The 20,174-nt window shown below is 38.8% G+C and overlaps 1 long non-coding RNA gene across 3 annotated transcripts in view; it reads left to right on the top strand.

Annotated features, from left to right (window-relative positions):
• The window catches only part of LOC147147335 (uncharacterized), a 67,885-nt gene extending 48,464 nt beyond the window's left edge, over window positions 1-19,421 (top strand). Inside the window, exons 2-4 of one of the 3 annotated variants that reach the window (XR_015086901.1) lie at window positions 3,241-3,338; window positions 19,000-19,116; window positions 19,265-19,421. This is a non-coding gene — a long non-coding RNA (uncharacterized LOC147147335). Of the gene's footprint in view, window positions 1-3,240; window positions 3,339-3,453; window positions 3,609-8,865; window positions 9,977-18,999; window positions 19,117-19,264 lie in introns of those variants that run through there. The other 2 variants (XR_015086899.1, XR_015086900.1) reach the window with 2 other exon arrangements.
• Window positions 19,422-20,174: the final 753 nt, after the last annotated feature.

A 20,174-nucleotide genomic window follows, 5' to 3' on the forward strand; every position in this document is an offset into this window, starting at 1 on the left:
ATCTCCAAGCGATCACGATTTTTGACTGCTGTTTCAAAATTCAGTTGAAAAATTATGCTGTCAGGATGTGTGACTACGGGTTTTAAAGTAGCCAGGGATTCAAAGGAGGGTTTGGCTTTCACACAAGAACTGATTTTTAACAGTGGTCATAAAATTGAGTAAAAATTCAAATTTAAAAATGTGTGATCTCGGGTTTTAAAACAAAGTTTCATAGTAGGGTTTCAAACGTGAGTTAGCCTTCCAAGCAGTGTGCCCATTTTTAAAGTGTGCTATAAAATTGAGTCAAAAACTTCATTTTGGGATTGACCCAGCACAGGACTTGATCCCCCAAATCCCGTCCAAGGTCAGGGGTCCAACCCACTGAGCCACATAGACTGAATCTCAGAGGTTTTTTTTTTTTTTTTTTTTAAGCAGTCATGATTTTTGACACCTGTACCAAAATTCAGTTGAGAAATTCAATAGTCAGGATGTGTGACCTTGGGTTTTAAAACAGTCTGTGTTTCAAAGTAGGGTTTAAAAGGTGAGTTTGGCTTCCAAGCAGTATGCTAATTTAAAACAGTGGTCTATAAAATTGAGTTGAACTCTTCAGTCCTGAGAATGTCCTAGCACAGAATTTGATCCCAAAACCCCATGTCCAAAGTCAGGGGCGCAACCCACTGAGCCAGATAGACCTCAGGAGTTTTCAGTCAGGCTTTCAAATGAGCATTTAAGGTTTCAAAGGTGATAATCTCAAAGTCACGATTTTTGACAATTCTCCCAATATTCTGTTGAAGCTGTATTCAGCTGTCAGCATGCGTGAGCTCTGGTTTGAAAGCAGTCAGGGATTCAAAGAAGCGTTTGGCTTTCACACAGTGACCTGATTTTCAACAGTGGTTATACAATTTGGTAAAAATTCAAATGTAAGAATGTGTGACCTCAGGTTTTAAAACAGTCAAGAGTTTCAAAGGTGAGTTTAGCATGTAATTGAAACATTCATCTATCCACTTTCCATAGTGCTTGTCCTAAGCAACCTGAGTGGGCTGGAATCTACCCCATCTGACTGTATGAGAGGCGAGATACACCCTGGACTGGAAATTCAACAAAAAACCTACACCCAGTCTTTTATTTACCCCTCACTCCACACTTACACGCAAACATACGCACACACACACAAAAAACAAGCTCTGCTGTCAACCAGATCCCTCATTACAATAAGGAAAAATGAATGCTACTTCATTTGGCATCTTTCTTGTACCTACACACCAATACATGCTTGAGAAAATATATACACTTAAAGGCTCCAATGGCTGGAATATATCCCACCAGGTGTCGTGGCTTTTCCATGCCGTGACAACAAGGCGTTCTAAAGCCGCCATGCCAGTTCAGAGGTGATATGTTCTTTACCCCGTCGCTCTTTGGGCTTCTCTCTGTGACATATGTGCACTCATTACTGACAATGAGGAACACTAAAGTGGCCACACCTTCGGACTATCCAATGGGAAGATGCATTTTCAGCATTTAAGTTTATACATATGTAGTGGGGTAGGGGCAACTCAGGCCATAATTCAAAGTGCGTCACATTACGGTTTTTAGCCGCGGCTCCTAACAAAAAAATCAGGAAAATTCAAATGGTAAAATAAGTTTAAGGCTACATCTCCATTAAAAAAACACATACTGTAAAATGTATTTAGAAACAAACACAACATCTGAATTCACTTCTCACTGGGTCTTGGAACAGTTCCTTGCCACTTTTCGTTTATCTGCAGACAACAATATTGTCACCTTGAGGGCTGCGTTATACCTCATTTAGTTGGAAATCTGACATCCGGTTACTATTTATATGACATCACGGTATATGTAATATGGATTTAATAAGTGTATGACAGCTTCATCTTAAATTGTAATACTTCTTACTTTATTACAACAGGATAATTTAAAGAACCCAATGGCTATGACACAGTTTTGTCATCCCACCTCTGTGTTTATATACAGAAGGTTTCGATAAGGTACATGTCTAATTTGCCAAAGGCCTTTAAACAGACCTCTTGGTCCCGCAAGCTCCTTTTATGGATTATAAGCTTTGTGCTATCAGTAGTTTAGCGCACCTGGAGCGTCACAGTCTTAGCACAACTTGGAACGCGTGGGTAGGAAAAGGCGTCATAGCTTGCGGCTTGCACAAATAGATCGTTGAGGTTTATCTAGCACCTACTGAATGGCACATATACAAGTCAAGGCAACTATATTTACTGTGTATATCACTTTTCATAATAATAATGAGAAGTTAATATTTTTTTTCAACCTGAACACAGTAGTCAGCGCACAGTATACGCAAATCGTTGTAGAAAGAGTCTTTTAAGTAACCAGAGATATTATCTATGTGGTGTAAAGTGACATGACCAAATTAAGAATTTTGGAAAATGTTTACTTTTTGGGAAAATCAAAGCTTTGGTGACCATTTTGTTTCAATTTGCTCCTTCACACTTTTTACTGTGGGCTTTGTTATCTCATATGCCTATTTAAGAGTTCTTCATGATGTTTCTTTTTAATCATAGTGCCAGTTTGGTAGTTGAGAAAAGGGGGAGGAAATGACACAGACGGGTTGTCCTCAGTGCAGTGAAACAACAACCATGGATCCAGGCACGGACTCAAAACATGTCATTATTAAAGAAACCAAAAACCACAGAAGGCCAAAAGTAAAACAGTTAAAAGCTCTGGGGGTACGAAATAAGCTCATAACAGTTCATCGGAAACAGAAGAATAGACTAAACATGAGAGACAGCTGAGAAAGACGCAAGAGAAGCCTGTTAGCTGATTGGCTGAGATGAAACAAACAGTTGGGGAAAAAAAGCATGAGCAGAGGAGCACTCAAAACTTCACTAAGAAATACAAAGTCTACGCCTCAAAAAATCAATACTCCCAAAAGGACCATGACATGGGCCCATATCAGGACTACTTGCACAAGTTCAAAATTTATCCTGCGCAAGAAGCCATTGAAAGTGGAGTAATGTGCGCAATTGTCTTTGTCCTTGTAAAAACTCTTGCAACAGCTCCCTGGGTGAGCTAAAGCTGTTTTTCTTTCTGGCAGGTCCAGTTAAAACACTGTTACCGTAGTCCACTCTGCTCAAGAAAAAAACACACACGTGAAAGAAACACAAATGGACGTGGCTTCACAAAAGCTCTTGTGTTAGCTAATGCATGCAATTGTGAACAATGCAATGGTTTATATTTAGTAACTTCCAGCGTTGTATGTGCATTGTTCAGCTGTCTCCCTTTAGTCGGACCTCATGCATTATTGGACTAAAAGCCACAGGAAGTGTTTGCCTCTTAGCGTCACTGAAGACGGTCGACACATGGCGCAGGTATGAACCATTCAGTGAATTTATTTGACATGCGTGAATGGTGAAACTCTGTGCTCTTTCCCCTTCATGCTTCTGCTTAATATTTCAAACGGCACAGCCCCATGTTATGGGACAGAGGCCAGACTCAGTGACAGAGTGCAGACCCTGAGCTCACATTTGAGCGATGGCTGACACCCCAGAGCTGCCAGCTGCACTGTGTCCCTGCTTCCCAGAGCAGATCGATCACAGATTGTGCTAGTCCGCTGGCAATGGCAATATTACAAAACTCAGGTAAGGGGAGATAATACCAGCCTCATGCCATTTCTATGACAAATTGATTCCCGCTAGCATTTTCTTCACTTATTTTATATTGGCAAGTTGCATTTGAATATTTAATGATAGCCTCGGTGTGATTTAAATTGTCGCATCATGAAATCATCGTTAATGATAGAGGCGGTTTTGTAACTTAAATGTCATAAAAAGTTTAAAAAAATAAAAAATAAATAACTTTTATCCATCCATTATCTAAACCGCTTATCCTCAGATGTCTTCGGGCAGTAGGCGGGGTACACCCCGAATTGGTTGCCAGCCAGTCGTCGGGCACACACAGACAAACATTCACACTAGAGTGTTCAATTAAGCTACCATGTATGTTTTTGGAATGTGGGAGTTAAACCGGAGTACCTGGGGGAAACCCACACAGGCACGGGGAGAACATGCAAACTCCACACAATAAGGCTAGTGCCGGATTCTAACCCACGACCACTACACTGTGAGGCAGACGTGGTAACCAGTCAGTCACCGTGCCACCCTAACTACTTTTAATGCTCATTAATCAACCTAACATGCATGTTGTTTTTTTTTAATCACGGGGAAAACATGCAAACTCTAAACCCCGAACGTGCTAACCACCTGGCTACCGTGCTGCCTTAAAGCAGCAACACAAGGCCACAAGTAATCCTTTGATGCTTGCTGTGATGGTTTGAGATTTGCGATCTTCAAAATGTATGATTACAACGACATTTCGACAACCGTTACAAAAAACAAGCATCTCTTTAAAAAAAAATCCACAGTTGCACATAATCAAACCACAGAGGAGTCGATAATAGTGAGGTAGCATTTTCTTTTTTCAAATGTGCCAAGTGCACAGTTCACATCTCACTGGTGTTGTCAAATGAAAATATTTTCCCACAAAAATGTCATGTAGAAGTTTTTCCCTTAGGCTTTTGTGTGATGAGGATGCATACTCTCCGTTTCTTTCAAATCCAAATTGCCCCAAGCGAGGAATCATGAGCGCTCCGTGACTTCGGTCACGTAAATAATAAACCATAAAAAAACCCACAAATAATGAATTTTCTCAGTGGATTTTTCCCACCAAAGATATCTGCAAAAAAAACGTCCCAAACAGTCATTCGATTAAAAAAAAAATCTAAAATGGAATTATGAGCCACTGCCGGATTAAATGAGTAAGCACTCATGCTACCTTTAAGAGCTGCAGGCAACCCCCACCACCTAAAACCCCCACCATCCATACTTATTGACAACTTGGAGTGTTATATTGTAAGATCACAACCTCTAATGCAGTAAAATCCACACCAAAGTCACAGGTCAGAGAAGTTGAGTGTTTTTCGATCAATAACTGATTTCCCAGAGGAGGTTGAGTTCATTCTTTCACACTTAATTCAGCTGACTTGGACATATGATGATGAGAGGTTAAAGCCATTATGATATGAGTTTGAACTACATTTGTTTGAATGTTTATTGTTGAAGCTCAAATTGACGTTTATCATAAGTTGTTGTGACAGCAGTAAAGCAAGGGAATAGAAATATAATCGTTGGTAGGTTATTCCCTGTGGTAAATAGTGCTGTGACATGTCCACCATTTTCGACAAATCGATAGAATTAATCAGTAAATGTGAATATGTGTACGAAGACTGGGAATCAATACAGTGTTTTTCAGTTTATTCATTTTCAAACATTAAAGTTGCTCCATTTAACATTAACTACACCCTAAGCCACCAGCCAACAGTTTGTCTCGAGTAGCCCGTACTGGAAAGAAAAACAAAAACAACAACGCCCGTGGGCACCAATTCATGCATAAAAACATGTATGATAAATTATAGACTTTTCCTGAATAATTAAACAAAAATGTATTAGAGGTGAAGGCAGTGTGAAATGTATAAATCAATACAAGGAAGGTGAAATACAACTGCACCTTGGTCAGAAATCCAATGGCCTATACTGTAAGTACACGTTTTCTTTTGGTGCGGTTTGAGTTGAGTTTGTTGGTGTAGAGGGGAACATACGAGCAGATGAAATTGGCTAAACAAGCAATACAAATACAGAATATTGATTTATGGGCTCCCCTTAATAAGACTGAGTCACAAGGATTAATTAATCCACAAGTGAACGATATTTGGCAGTAATAGTGAAATAGAGAACATCTACACTCAACAAACTTTTATAGGAATGTGCATTAAATGTTTGGTTTTTTTCTTTTCTTTTTTTTTAATGGGGAAAGATGATTGTTCCTATTAACTAGTGTTTTGAGTCACAAACGTGGTCACAAAGTAAATTAAATTCGTAAATCAAGGCACCACAGTATCCCACCTGTTGTTTGACGTAAAGTTACACAGATTTGCATGACATGCACCCATATTCGTGGCAGATATCTTTGACAGCAATAAAATAGCAGTTACCAGAATTAGACTTGGGACACATGAGAATTTCACTTGCAGCCAGTTATCATGAGATGTTTGAAATGCTTAGTATCCATCGATAAAAAGGTTCAAAGAAGCAGGTGTAGAATGAATCCAATGTGCGAATTTAGAAAATTGGCCCATAGTCAACATTTTCTTTCCTCACATCACATTGCCGGTGATTTGTCAGCACATACATTCCATCTCTGTCGGACTCATTCGTGCAGAAGAACAAATCTCTTCAGAAAATACTTCAAAAGATAATTCCACATTGTCGCAATACACCCTGCGTTTGCAACTGACTGGTGTAATTAGGTGAAGGGAATCCAGCTGCCTAACACCGACTCAGCTGAACCAGACCGTGTAAAACACTCAAGTTTAATGTCAAGGGGAAGATGGAGGCTTTAGTGCAGTAATCGGTCCAGTGTAATGCTGTCTAACACTTAACGCTCTATCAGATATTTTGTGAAGGTCTTTCCCAGGTACTGTGTCCATATTTAATTTTCAGTGTTACTCATCTCGCCATTATGGTTTTGTAATACTAATTTCCAGATGTCATACAACTTACATACAGTATTCTGTCTCTACTGTCGCTAAACATTTCAAAAGTCAACTTTGTATAATTTGGTACGAGAATACTGATGACAATGACATGGCATTTTTTATAATACTGATTGGTGTCCCTAATGGGGAAATTAAACTCGCACTCTGAAGTACATGTAGACTCGGTGTTGCAAACCACACATGTTGGCACTCAACAGTAGCCAGGAAGCAGACTAAAATCTCTCCAACAACTAGATGACATTTTTATTTGGTATATTTTTGTCAGTGGTGAGAAACACAACATAACATAAAATAAGATAGCAAAAGCTGTCAGACTCAACAGCAAAGGTGTGACTTCAAAAACTTATCAAGGTTATGAGAGTGTAACATTACTTTAGTGCTTTATAGTAGTTACCTTACATTCGTGGCACTATATGTCACCTTCGCATTCAGTGATGCCAGTAACCAGAACTGGGAGTTTTACAAAAAATTGAGTGTACTTTATTCGTCATCTGTCTGCAGCATGGGTACATTTCCATCGTCCGTCATTTCGGCTTTTTTTTTTCGGGGGGTAAAAAAACTAGTATCCGCCTATAGGCTGGTAAGCCTCTGATTTTAAACGGGCTCCCGTCAGCGTTTCTAATATATATATATATATATATATATATATATATATATATATATATATATATATATATATATATATATATATATATATATAGTGTTTATATTTTTTTTCCCGTCAACCGTCAGCAAAATGAGCGTAATGCTCAGATCTGCCAGTAATGCGTTACAAGATAGCACATTAGTCCAAAATATGCACATTTTGAAGTAACTACTAATCTAACACGCTATTCCCCCCCCCAAGTAATCAGACTACCGTTACTTTTCAAGATGAAAGTACAGCTATCATTTTCACCTAAAACTAAATATGTTAAGGGTGATTGACATGTCTGTTTTGCTGAAAGAGGTTTTGTAGCTTCAATGACACTGTCAGCAGTCAGTAAAGTAACCACGTTACTTTTTCAAGGTAACCATTGCATCACTTTTTGCATTACACCTTTTTCGTTCGTCATTGTGTTTTTTTTTTTTTTAACACATTTACATTATACTTAAAACACTCTCTGTGCATTTTCATAATGGGGACAGTTTCCCCCTAGAATTAATTAGAATTGCTACTATTTTCTTTATTATGTGACAAAATGTATACAATCTAAACAGAGCTGAGGTTGACCACCATCCCTTGTCAGAGATACTCAGAAGTAACCGTGTATTATGACTAGGATGTCATTCGGTACATTATTTAATCATACGTTGTGTACACATTATTAATACGATTTTGTAAGACTGACAAAGTACGAAGTTCAAAATATAAATTGCCTGCACTTTACAGTAACCTGGAGTCAGCCTGTTTTCGGCAAGCTTTAGTTTTTTTTTCAGAAGTGAATTTTCATATTATTTATAAGCCACTTCACTAACATCTAGTGTAGATGCAGTCAATGATGTGTTTTTTATACGGGCAATCTGTAAAGATGTATCTACTCTAGACTGATACGTTTTTCATTAGAATTCATATCCAAGATATTTATGAAGATTTGTCTACATGGCAGAGTAAATTTGCTTTGAAAATATTTTTTTATGAAGGTCACAATGATTTATTTTAAAGCTTAAGACACCATTTAAATATTTGTTTAATGAATAGGACTTATATTCGCACCTGGGAGATGAATGGATGCAGTGTTGACATTTGCAGGGCCTCAGTTTGTTGTAATAGCATCATTTGGAATTGATAGATGGTACAGAGTTCTAATGGAGTTGGAACGGGGTCAATAACAACTTGAACATCATCTCATCAACTACTACTTTGTTTATTTGTCATATGCCGCCGTTTAAATGATTAGTGTCACTCAGTAATTTTTTTCATCTTCCTTAATATTTGAAAATGTAACATATCTCAATTGCAGCTCACATAAATGAACTCAATGGGAGAATTACAAGATAGTGGCACATTAACACAAGGATGAAATTGTGCGTGACATTTCAGGGATCGTTTTATATGCCGAGCAATTTATGTAACCGGGCTGACAATTAAAACGTCTCAATCTCCAAAATGTATGGAATACGCTACAATTTTGAAATGATTATTAGCTTTGGTTTTGCTGGACCAAAATTAACCTAAAACTGTTGTTCTCCCCTTCAATTTAGACCATTAATAATTCTGCACTTTGCAGGTCTAAGCATACAGACGAATGGGCCGCCTTTTAATGTGTATGACATGCATTTTTTTTCATTTTTTTTAACTTCAGCTACAGTTTCTCCATGAAGAGGAAAAATCAATATAATACATTTGAGATCTTCGCACATCTTGACTAGTAAAGCTGTGGACAGACAAAACTGAAGGAGATGCGGTAATAAACAATCCTCCCCCCACATCCACCCCTTAGACCCGTGTCCTTGAGCAAGACACTTAGAACTGCCACCCCCTGCTCCATGCAGTGTCTGTCACTAACAGTATGTGTTCCTTATGTTCATTACTGTGATGGGTTAAATGCAAAGGACACATTTCATGAATATGCATGTGTCCGTCACAAAAAATGATTCTTTGTCTTAAAATGGTCAAATAGAATATAATGAATGCGGCATACAGTATTTTTGGGTGGAAAATTTTTAGTTTTGCTGCAGTGTTTGTCACTTTTACTATTATCATTGTGTCTGCTAGAACATTTACTCCACTAAAAGTGGGTAACCAAGCAATGCTCTCATTTCTAAAGGACAGCGAGCTGGACTAAATTGAATTAAATGACGAGGGCGACACATCTCTATTGCACCGCAATGACAATAAATCAAAATTCTGCTATGCCTAATGATTGTGTCTGACTGATGGAATTAGTAGTTGAATCAGACCATATTGTGCACTACTCTGTTAATATTGACATCAATAGCTCTGTTTTCTGCTCGGAATAAAATGGATAACACTGGAATATGCCGCTATTCTGTTCACCATTCCAATTTAATTGCGTGCTTGTTTTATTTGGAAAACACAAATACATTTGTGTTGATACATAAAAATTGCAGCAATGATTTATGATTTATAACTGAAACATACAGTACGTAATGTATTCTGCTGTGTCAAACTCAGATAATTACATTTCTTAAAAACAGAGTAATCTGTTGGCCAATGAAATTAAATGGGATTGTTGCGGATTATGGTGGAAATAAAGAAGGGGGATAGAATGCATTATATGCAGATTACACAAATCCCTATAATCTGTTTGTCCTAAATGGGCTTTGTTCTTTATATGCATGAATCCATCTGTCCCTCAGGAGACAATGTTTCACTGATGCCATCGCCTACTTCTAGTGTAAGGGCAAATCTATGCGCGTCTTATTAAAATAGTTGGCTACAAAGCAAACATAAAAAAGAATGACACGTTTGCATACATAACAGCACATTGCCACGTCTTCTACTGGTCGTTTTTTTTACCTCAAAATCAGGTTTGCCTATCTTCGTTAGGGATTGGTATTTAGTTTGTCATACAAACGCTTTAGTTCAAAATATTCAGGAATGTTGCATATCGCTGCTATCGGGCGGAATCCTTGCATCTCCAAAACGACTGCGTTACTGGACATAAAATTTAAAAAAAAGAAAAATCCGTTATGCTTGAGTTACCAGACACTGCATCATTCAAGTCGTTCTTATATCTTTTATCGTCGCTGTCCTGTGAAAAACACTTATGTCTATTTTTTTCACTTTTTTTATTTTCACGTGAATAGTGTTTCTATGTTACAGACATCACATTAATGTGAAAAAATAAGTGTTTTTCACAGGACAGCGACGATATGATTTAATGTTGCGGCCACAACATCAACATGACACCACCCGAAAGCACACACACACACACACACACACACACAGACAAAAACGTGTTACACGGTCATTGATAAAAATTGGTATGAACCCATCTGTCCATTTGTGACGTTTAATATACGTATTCAAGCCCTACGAAAGATATTGTTTAGCAGAGAATGGTGAAAATATGAACGGAGAAAAAAAATGTTTTTCGTTTTTATCAACAGTTCAACCTCTCCTGATTGTCATACATGTTACGTATGTATTTCAATTTGCTTTTGATTGGTTTTGTTTTACCCTGTCTGCTGTCAGTTCAGCATTGCAACTGATAATGTAGATAAATAAAGGTTAAATAAACTAAAATAAAAAATTCATGCATATGCGTTACAAGCAGCATTCACCAGCTAAACTGAGAAGAAGTACAAGGCACTTTATTTACTTTCTTTCTTTTTTACCATCTTATTTTCTTCTTTGTGGATTGACACATCAATCTGATACCTGTAGGACACTCGTGTATTGTTGTGGTTGTGTGAGTGCAAGAAGAATAGTTTCACTCTAACTCTTGTACTCCCAACTGCCTCCTATTGATAAATAAAAAAAAGAAAGAAGAAAATCCATAACTCCCTTATCCCTCTTGTTTTTTTTGTTTTGTTTTTTTTAATAAACAAACTGAGGACTTTCACTCGGATAGCAACATGGACATGAATCCAGCCAGGCAAAATGTGGTATCACACTTTCATTTACCGAGTCAGGACTTTGCAGCACTTGGGTATAACAGTTCAGTCTATAACTGCGACATCCACATTTTAATGACTTTATTGCTGTTGTGTGCACAGTCAACATATTCGACTGCACTATATATTCACCCCTATAAGTGTCAATTTAGACAACAGCCACTTAAAACTTGGCTTTATGTGCGCGTGTGGGTGTGTGTGTGTAACTGATGAGACAGCACTATCAAAACGGTCATCTTTCACATGAAAAATTCTGCAACCTGTAAGCATGCCAGACTTGATGCAATACAAGTTTGAAAAGAAATACTTTTCAAAGATTGCACCAGATCGCTTGTCCTCCGAGAATTTGTCTTTTCAACATCTCCTATAAGTGATACGCACTAGTTTGATAAGTAAAAACGACTCAACTGGGTGTTATAAAATTGCACACTAGAGAAGCATTACCATCAAAAATGCTTCACAGTGCTGTGTTATGCCATTACGGATGTAAATGTGAAATAGCTGTGCATACCCAGACTGAACACTTAACACGGATTTGGTTGCACTTTATTTCTACTGACTTTCATTTCAACCGTTTACACAATAACAGACATGCTCAATGTTAAAAAAAAAAAATCACATTGGGCTGTTGGCCCCCCAAAATGCTATAATCTACACAAAAGTACAAAAAGTTGTTTTAAAGCCGCTTTTGTACATTGCCTCTAAAAGATCTGGTTGGTAAATTGTTCAAGTGATGATTCAGGTGTCATCCACTAAGGTACAATTCAAAAAGTGGTCTCTACGTATTCAGTGGCAGATAATGGTTGCCAGTTATAGTAGCTTTTACATAAAATGTATGGCTGCATCATCCATAAAAAAAAAAAAAAAAAAAGCTTTTTCAATTGCTACTCTTGCAAGCTGACAAATAAGCGCAACACTTGGGTCTGCATAATTCTGTATTATAGAAACTCATCTTCATTTCATGAATCAGTATTGTCAGAGCACTCGACTATAAAAGATCATAGTATGGTCACTCCAGAATTGGAGGACATTTTTTTTGTCCTCTCCATTGAATTTCAAACAATCCATTCACAAAATACAAAAACATGCTTGCTGTTAAAACGATCCCAAGTCAAAATATAACTGTAGTTTTAGTTGAAGTGATTTGTAAATAATATTAAATCAGCAAATAACTCTTGAGCACCCTCAGAAATATTGTTTTCCCCTTCCATATAAAATACATTTAACAGATGAAATTGGTTGTGAATCAGCTTTGTAGGTATAATTTTGCTGATGTGTTTTGTAACGCTTCAAACGTTTTGTTTTACATGCATACACAGTCACAGGCATTTTGTAATCATAGTAATTATGCTCTGAAGTTGTGAAAGTCAAAGAATTGAGACTTGACACCTAGATTACAAGTACCTCAGAGAACACCCTTCATTTGAGGGCCGGTGATGATATGATATCCGGACAACCGCTCTTTCTAGATAAACACCATTAGCGCTTTGGCTGCTCTTCAACAGAGTTCCAGGTTCAACGAGTTGTGGGCCAGTGCCAACAGGAAAATGTTATTGTGCAGGACAGTTAGCACGTTCGCTACCTCCTCTGCTGCATTACACTGCATCCAATACATTGTTTTCTCTTTGCGCACGTTTGCATCAGGAGGTAGATATTTGGTGACAATCACAATGAGGTCAAAGGTCATGAAATGTGCGACTGAATCAGAGATTAGATGAGAGAACAGAGAATACGTCCATTCATGCTTTTGGTTAGTTCGGCACACCATGAAGTCAACTCTGTGGCTTTACTTACTATTTTGCATTGTATCAACCATGACATAACTGTGATTCCCATTTTATTGTATAATTTGTCATTTTTGAAGTTATATTGAGAATGAACACTAAATATAAAATGAAGTTTTTGAGAATGAACACTGCAATGCATTTCTTTTGTCTGTTAAACACATCTACTTCGGAGTGTTCTCTCTGGTTGGTAGTTCATGTTCTGAGTTGGCACATACCCCAACACACAATTAATGACCACTTCAGTCCCCAACTTTATTTTTGTACAAATGCTCTTTAAAGGTCATCGTAAAAATGTCCTGGAGGCAAGTCGAATAAAATGAAAAGCAGGCTGGCTTGTGCCTAACTTTAATGCAATGATATGTAAGGAAAGTAAAATTGCCCATTTAAATAACCTTGCTCAAAACAGTGGAGGGTGTCATTAATCTTCATGCCATTGCCAAGGATAAAAGAGAGACTTAATTAGAGCTAATAGGAATTTCATCTCCCACTATACCCCAACCCGTCATTTGGTGGTGATGATTCGCGTAAAATAGAAATGCCCAAAAAGTACATCTAACAGTTATTGCTGGAATTTGGAACATGAGAATTGGATCCACAGGAAATCGCTTGTGTTCTTTCCAAATTGAGAGCAAAAATTCAAACACACACTACTGAACATAGTTTTTTTTTTCTTGAATGAACCTCACATGAATGGATTTGTATATGATTGGCAGTAGAAAATGGATGGAGCGAAAAGTTAAGTTGTTAAGACCTTGTAAAGTAACTTTAGAGATCTTAGAGTTTCTAACTACTGCCGGCTGAAGATTGGTTCATGTACTCAGACTTGGACGTTACACTATGTTGTACATGTATGTACTGTATAAACGTAGGTGCAAAGAACTATGTACTACTCAGTGATGGACATACTAAACATTTTTCACCATTTCAATTCCCCTTTTTGAGCCCACTGACATGCTTGGAGTCATGAGTCCCCCGTTTCCCACTATACTGTATTTTGTCACTTGAGGATGTTTGCATCAGGAGGTAGATACTATGTAAAAGTAGGAATTTATTGCCAATATGAACTGGCTGGACATATGACGTGCATTTTACAAGTATCAAAATCATTTTGACCCAAACAAAGAAGTATATCGCTTTGTTCCTCCTCCTGGTGGCTGTTGTTTGGAATCCCTGCAGTTTTTGAGACTCCGATCTTGGAAAATAAATCGCAGGCTCCCCTGGATCACAGACTACTACAGAGATGCCCTTGAGCTTCAAATACAACCCTCAGCTTCTGAAGAGCGGCCAACAGTCGCCATGCAGCTTTGCAGTTTTGCTTCCTGGTGTCTTTTGGTGTTATTGGGAGGATTGTCGACATGGCAGCACTGAAAACACTGTTGCTAAGATTGTTTAAAGACAACTGCGTACAATATATTTACTGAGACTGGAAGTCATTATTTTTAGATATAAAAGTGCTCTTCTCTTACCACATTTGTATGACTGGACTTCATTTAGCATTTGAGTTAATTTTAGCTCCGTTCATTGAAACAAGCCGGTAGTTCCCAGATGAGTTGGGCATGGAATTGCCAATGGGAACTGAGGTGTCTAAAAAACACCCCCACACCCCCTGCCCCCCTTTTTTAGAGAATGAATTTAAAAAAATAACTGCAGTTCATTATGTTTGAGAATTACAAGGGATACATTACCAACAACTTTGCCAATTAACTCTTCTAACATAGCTCCGCCACTAATAAGCCAACACCAGAGAAATGGAATATTCAGTGTTTCAAATTACATACTGTAAAGTAATAAAGAATACAACTTCTTCCTGTGCGTCCTCTTCATTATAACCTGGAAAATAGTTTTAGAAGTTAGAACTGATGCCAGTACAAAAACACAGCCCTTACAATATGACAAAACACAAAATGCTAATGCACAAACACCAAGGGTGATCAGAAAGCCAGGTTGACTGTTTTTGAGGTCTTGGAAAAGTATGCAGATGTAAGTGGGCTGGATTTGCAAAATCACATTCTGCATTTTCTTTCATAACTGGATCTTCCCAACAACAAAGTGTTTGCAGCAAACAACAAAATAACCACATACTGTCATTTTTATTCAGTGCAAGGGGCTCTCTTGCATAAAAAAAAAGTACATTCAAGGATGGCACATAAATGCTGAACAAGAAACCAACATTAAGCTTAAGAACTAATTTGGGGTTTTTTTTCTGCATAAAAATCAATTCACTCAACGTTTTAATATTATTGGGGTACTATGTCCTGCATATCGTTCCAAACCCCCCAAAAATATTGAGCCTACTCACGCCATGGTGTAGGGCAGCATAAGCTCCAGTGTAAGCACAATTAAGATACATCTGCCATCTAGTGGTGATTGGTGATATTACAACTACAGTAGACCCCTACATATTTGCAGTTCATTACCCGCGGATTCACATATTTGCAGATTCCCCCCCACCCCCATCTTTCTTCATCTCAATGTTTTATTTTCATATTTCAAATTTTTCCCATTTTTTCTGGAAATTGTTCCCCATTTCCCCTTGTTTCACGTACGTGTATCAAATGCTAATTAAATTAAATTAGATTAAATATAAAGGGTACACTCAGAGTGCGGTTCCAGTTTCCCTGATATACAATATACATATTATTATAATTACCATTATTATTATGATTGTCATTACTTCTGTCAAATGTATGCTTTGCTATAAAAAAGGAGACACTATTATTTATGGGAGATACTAAATAGCTCCTGCCCTGATGCTGAAAAGATTGAAATGTTTAGCTACCAAGCAACTGCTTCCACTGCAAAACTGCATGAGTACAATCATTTATCATTCACTGAACCTATTGGACTACGTCATCCAGATCGTGGATTTGCTTTTTCCATTCTTTGTCTGTGAGATCTTGAGCAATTTCAGGGATGGCTGGCTCGGAACACATGATTTGCCTGAGGGGACTGAGTTATGCAGGAGTAGTACTACTGTACATCTACAGTAAGTAAGACCTCCAAAATGTGTGTAACAGCGTGAAGTCATGTTTGTGTGGTGCAGCACATTCTAACTCATACATGGCTATTGTTATCTTTTCAATCAGGAACAAAGTTTCAGGTTTGTCATAAATTTCTGAGTTCATCATGGAGACGACAGTAGTTCAGCGAAGCCACAGTCAAGTCATCCTCGTAAAGAATTCATGCCAACAGCAACCATTCTTCAGATCGCAGGTGTTCTGCATTTTAGTCAAGATTCAACCTGTACATGCTTTTTTTTTTTAAAGCTGCATTGAGGAATTGTTGCATGTCACCAAGTGTAAACAGTTTATCTTATTTCAAGGTGGAGGGAGCAAGTACGAGTGTATCCATGATAGTCAAACACCTGTGAGGTTGTACAACTTTGAATTAGATCATCCTAGGGACCATAAGTCACACAGTCGAAACATTCCCACACAACATCTCTGTATAACTGAGCCACCATTGTACTGTAGGTCAGGTCACGCAGAGTCAATGAATTAACTCTGTTTGCGTTTTGCTTTTTAGGGATTAGTTCTGTAGCGTTGTCACCACACCTTCAACAAGGAGTGTTAAGAACAGAGCTGGGCACTTGACCCTTTTTTGCCCGTCTGGCCCCGACCCTCCACCCTTGACCTGGGTACCCTTTCGGCCGTAACCCCCCGGCCATATTCATAAACATTGTTTGGCCACCGCTCCGTTTGAACCCAAAAAAAAAAAATGTGCATGATGCCCCCGCGGGAGAGATGCTAACGGAAGATGTTTATTTAAAGACAATTAGCTGGCTAACTTACTATGCAAACCCGCTGTGGACACGCTTCCAACGCACCACTTACTCACGTACTTATCCAGCTGCGTGCACTGTACTTATTTCCATTGCGAGCTCTGGGGTTGGTTTTGTCGTATTGTGTAATTATTTGGGTCCAACAGACGACATGCCTGCAAGCATTCAACAAGTTACTTATTTTCCACACTTCCCCTCCTTCACACTTCCCGGCCTTCAAAATAAAAGCATGCCAGCAAACCAGAACACAGCAGTTTTACTACGGCGTATTTCCGGAAGTAGGAAAGTGCATGATGTGCCATACTTGAGTGCTGCGCGCAGCTTGAATATACTCCCGGACACAAGTTGTTTTGAAAGAAGCCTAAAAAGAAGCCTTTCACAAAGTAGGATGAGATTAAATTTGGCCGCCTCGCGAGCGCGTCACACGCATGACGGCCGATTAGTGGGCGAGCGCGTCACACGCATGACGGCCGATTAGTGGGCTGGACTAAAATCCACTTCCGGCCATGCATAGTCCAGCCATTTTTTAAAATTAGTCGCCCCCCACCCCTCCGTCCCAAAAATGGGCATCCGGCCGGGCCACAGGGTCCAACCGGTCCGGCCCAGGGACGGGCTGCCCAGCTCTGGTTAAGAAGAAAGTAAGAAGTGAAGCATACACCTTCGTTTGCAGATTACTTTAGCATTCGTGTTGTTTTCACACTGTATCAACGGAATTAACACTTCTGTAACAATTAAGACGTGTTGGAAAAAAAAAAAAAAAAGAGATCCGTTAGGGACCGACTCACCAGTTTAATGCTTTTGTTGTTCATTTTAAGACTAGCTTATTTGGTTGTTTGAATATTACCAGTTTTAAAGGGGGAGTTTGCAATTAAAAAAACAACATTTTTGTCATATTTATTAAAACTGTCAGTATGACCTGACAGTCGTGCATGAGTAAAATGATTCATGAAAAAAAGTCATCTAACTCTGGCCCCATCATGTGCCTCCAAGTTGATTTTCTAGAAACCACCATGCCCAAAGAAAAACAACCAATCAATGGCAGAAGTCATGCCTGTCTTATTTCTTTTGTCCCTGGAAATTTGTTTATCCTTGGTCGCAGTGATTTCTTGAAAGTAAAAAAAAGCCAGGGAGGGCATTTTTTTTTTCACAGAATATGTGAGGTCATCGTGACAGTTTAAACAAATATGACAAAAAGTCATTTTCTCTGAAATTGAAAACAGACATTTTAATAGAAATGATATGACTGGATCTGTTTTTGTTGTTGACATCTTGACACAGGAACAGTGAATTTCCGCATCCCGCACTGGATGTGTTCACCTTGGACGTTCCTCTGTATATTCTAAAGTTAAGAAGTATTTTGCATGCATGGTTCTGCAGACGGCGTTCCACAATGAAGCATGCTGATTTGACAGAGTGCAGTTCAAAACCCTTCTGACGGGAGGGAAGTACAAAATCTTTGACCAAGAATACAAAGACATGCAAGGCAATAGCCTTCCTACTGCAATGTTTTCATCTTAAGAAAGTGTGCCTGCCAGGTGACCAAAACTAGTGAAGGGATCCATTGTGAGCTAGAAATTGGCTGCTTGACCCTTTGACTTTTCTTTGTAGTGTTAGACAATGCCAATAGAGAGGCTGTATTTTCTTTTGTGAAGTGTTAATCTGTCAGCCTTCCCAAACGTCATGTTACTTATAGGCCATTGGAAATAACAGAAGAGAAAAGAATATAACCTTTGCCATGCTACAGCTTTGGCCCACTCCACCTATGTCATAAATACCTGCCGTTGTCCGAATTTCCCCCACTACTACTCTCCAGTTGCTATTCAGTTGCCTCTTTGTCTTTCTCTTTTTTCGTCATGCTGGAGTCAACTAAAGAGCAATAAATAAATGATTAACTAATACTGAACAACTTCTAATATTATTGTTTGGTTGCTGGTATTCTCCAAAAATGAAAAAGCAATGATAACATTAACTTTATGTTGTCGATATTTTTCTTCTTAAATTTTACAACAAGACATTTCATACAGTCGTAATGAATAATGCACGATTGTCACAGGAACTAAGCCCTGTAGAAATGAACGTGTTTCTTACCTGTGTGACTAACTGTGAGAAAGAATTGTTTCTGTGCTCTAATTAACTGTATCACAGCTCTGCCAAAAAAGGATCTTCAGATAGAACACCCAAGTCTGTGGGGAGAGAGGCGCTGAGATTCTGCATAAATTACTACAGTGCGTTGTACAGCCAAGCCTCTTCATTTCTCTCAATAACATGACCTAATTTTTTATACGTAGGGGATTTGCCAGCATCTTTAACAACCCCCTCCCCCTCCAATGTCATATTTCAACATCCGTGTGAAGGAAAGGAACACACTGCGGCAGAGCACATTGAGAATACAAGGTAAAAGGCAGGTCAGTAGTGATCCAAATGTGTCTGATGAGGTATCCTCTTCAGAAGATTCTGTGAATTAGACATTATAATTAGCTTGAGACTTGATGGGGACGACTCGAGACTTACTTGTGACTTGCACATATGTGACTTACTCCCACCTCTGCAAAGTACATTTCTAAGGAATTGCGAGAAGAACTCCATGATGTAAAATTGGCCAGCGCGATCACAGATCACCGCTCTGAAGTGAGAACTTGGAGACCGCCTTCCACCCCGATCCTACGTGTCCAACCGTCTTGCACCCCGATCGCACGTGTCCATGTGTGATACCGACCACTCATTACTGCCGGGGGCCAGGGGGTGTTTTAAAAAAATATAATAAAGAAGATGATGATAATAACCAGAAGTGGGTATTCCTTCAGTACTGACGGAAGATCCGTGAATGACTACGGGAAACTCCAAAAACCTGACGGATTAAGTTCAGACGGAAGTGGGTTTTCATCCGTCACCTGAATCATCACTAACCAGGTCAGTACCAACGGACCTTCTCAGTCCGTCACTGATGGACTTCCGCTACGCTGACGTTTGACGGAAACACGCGTCGCGTGTCTCACGTGTTTGTTAGCGGGGATGGATATACACCGGTGTTGCTTCAAACAGACTACTGTGCAGTAGGTGGCAGTATAAACCAAAGACATGTAGTCCGCCAACAAAGACAAGAAGAAGAAGAAGAGGAGGAGAAGGAAAACGAGAAAGCTCGCGTTCAGTCCAACCACAACATTATAGATCACGGATAAATTTAGCAGAGACAGGAGCAAGAGAGACAGGAGCGGCCTTAAAATAATGATGACGGCGTGATGAACTGACGATGACAATTTTGGTCCGTCTTGAAATATCGATGGACAGGTGGGCCCGGCCACTGGTGAATGACAAATGACGGAATGGCAAAATTTACTGACGCGCCCATCTCTGATAATAATACTTTGTTCTATGAAATGATTTCTACACTCATTCAGAGGGTTCCATGCATGATGTTGTCATATTTATGAATGAAATACGATGACTTCCACCAGACATCAGC

The sequence above is a fragment of the Filicampus tigris genome, chromosome 5 (genome assembly GCF_054856515.1).
Source record: "Filicampus tigris isolate MCC_2025a chromosome 5, RoL_Ftig_1.0, whole genome shotgun sequence".
NCBI classification, from domain to species: domain Eukaryota; kingdom Metazoa; phylum Chordata; class Actinopteri; order Syngnathiformes; family Syngnathidae; genus Filicampus; species Filicampus tigris.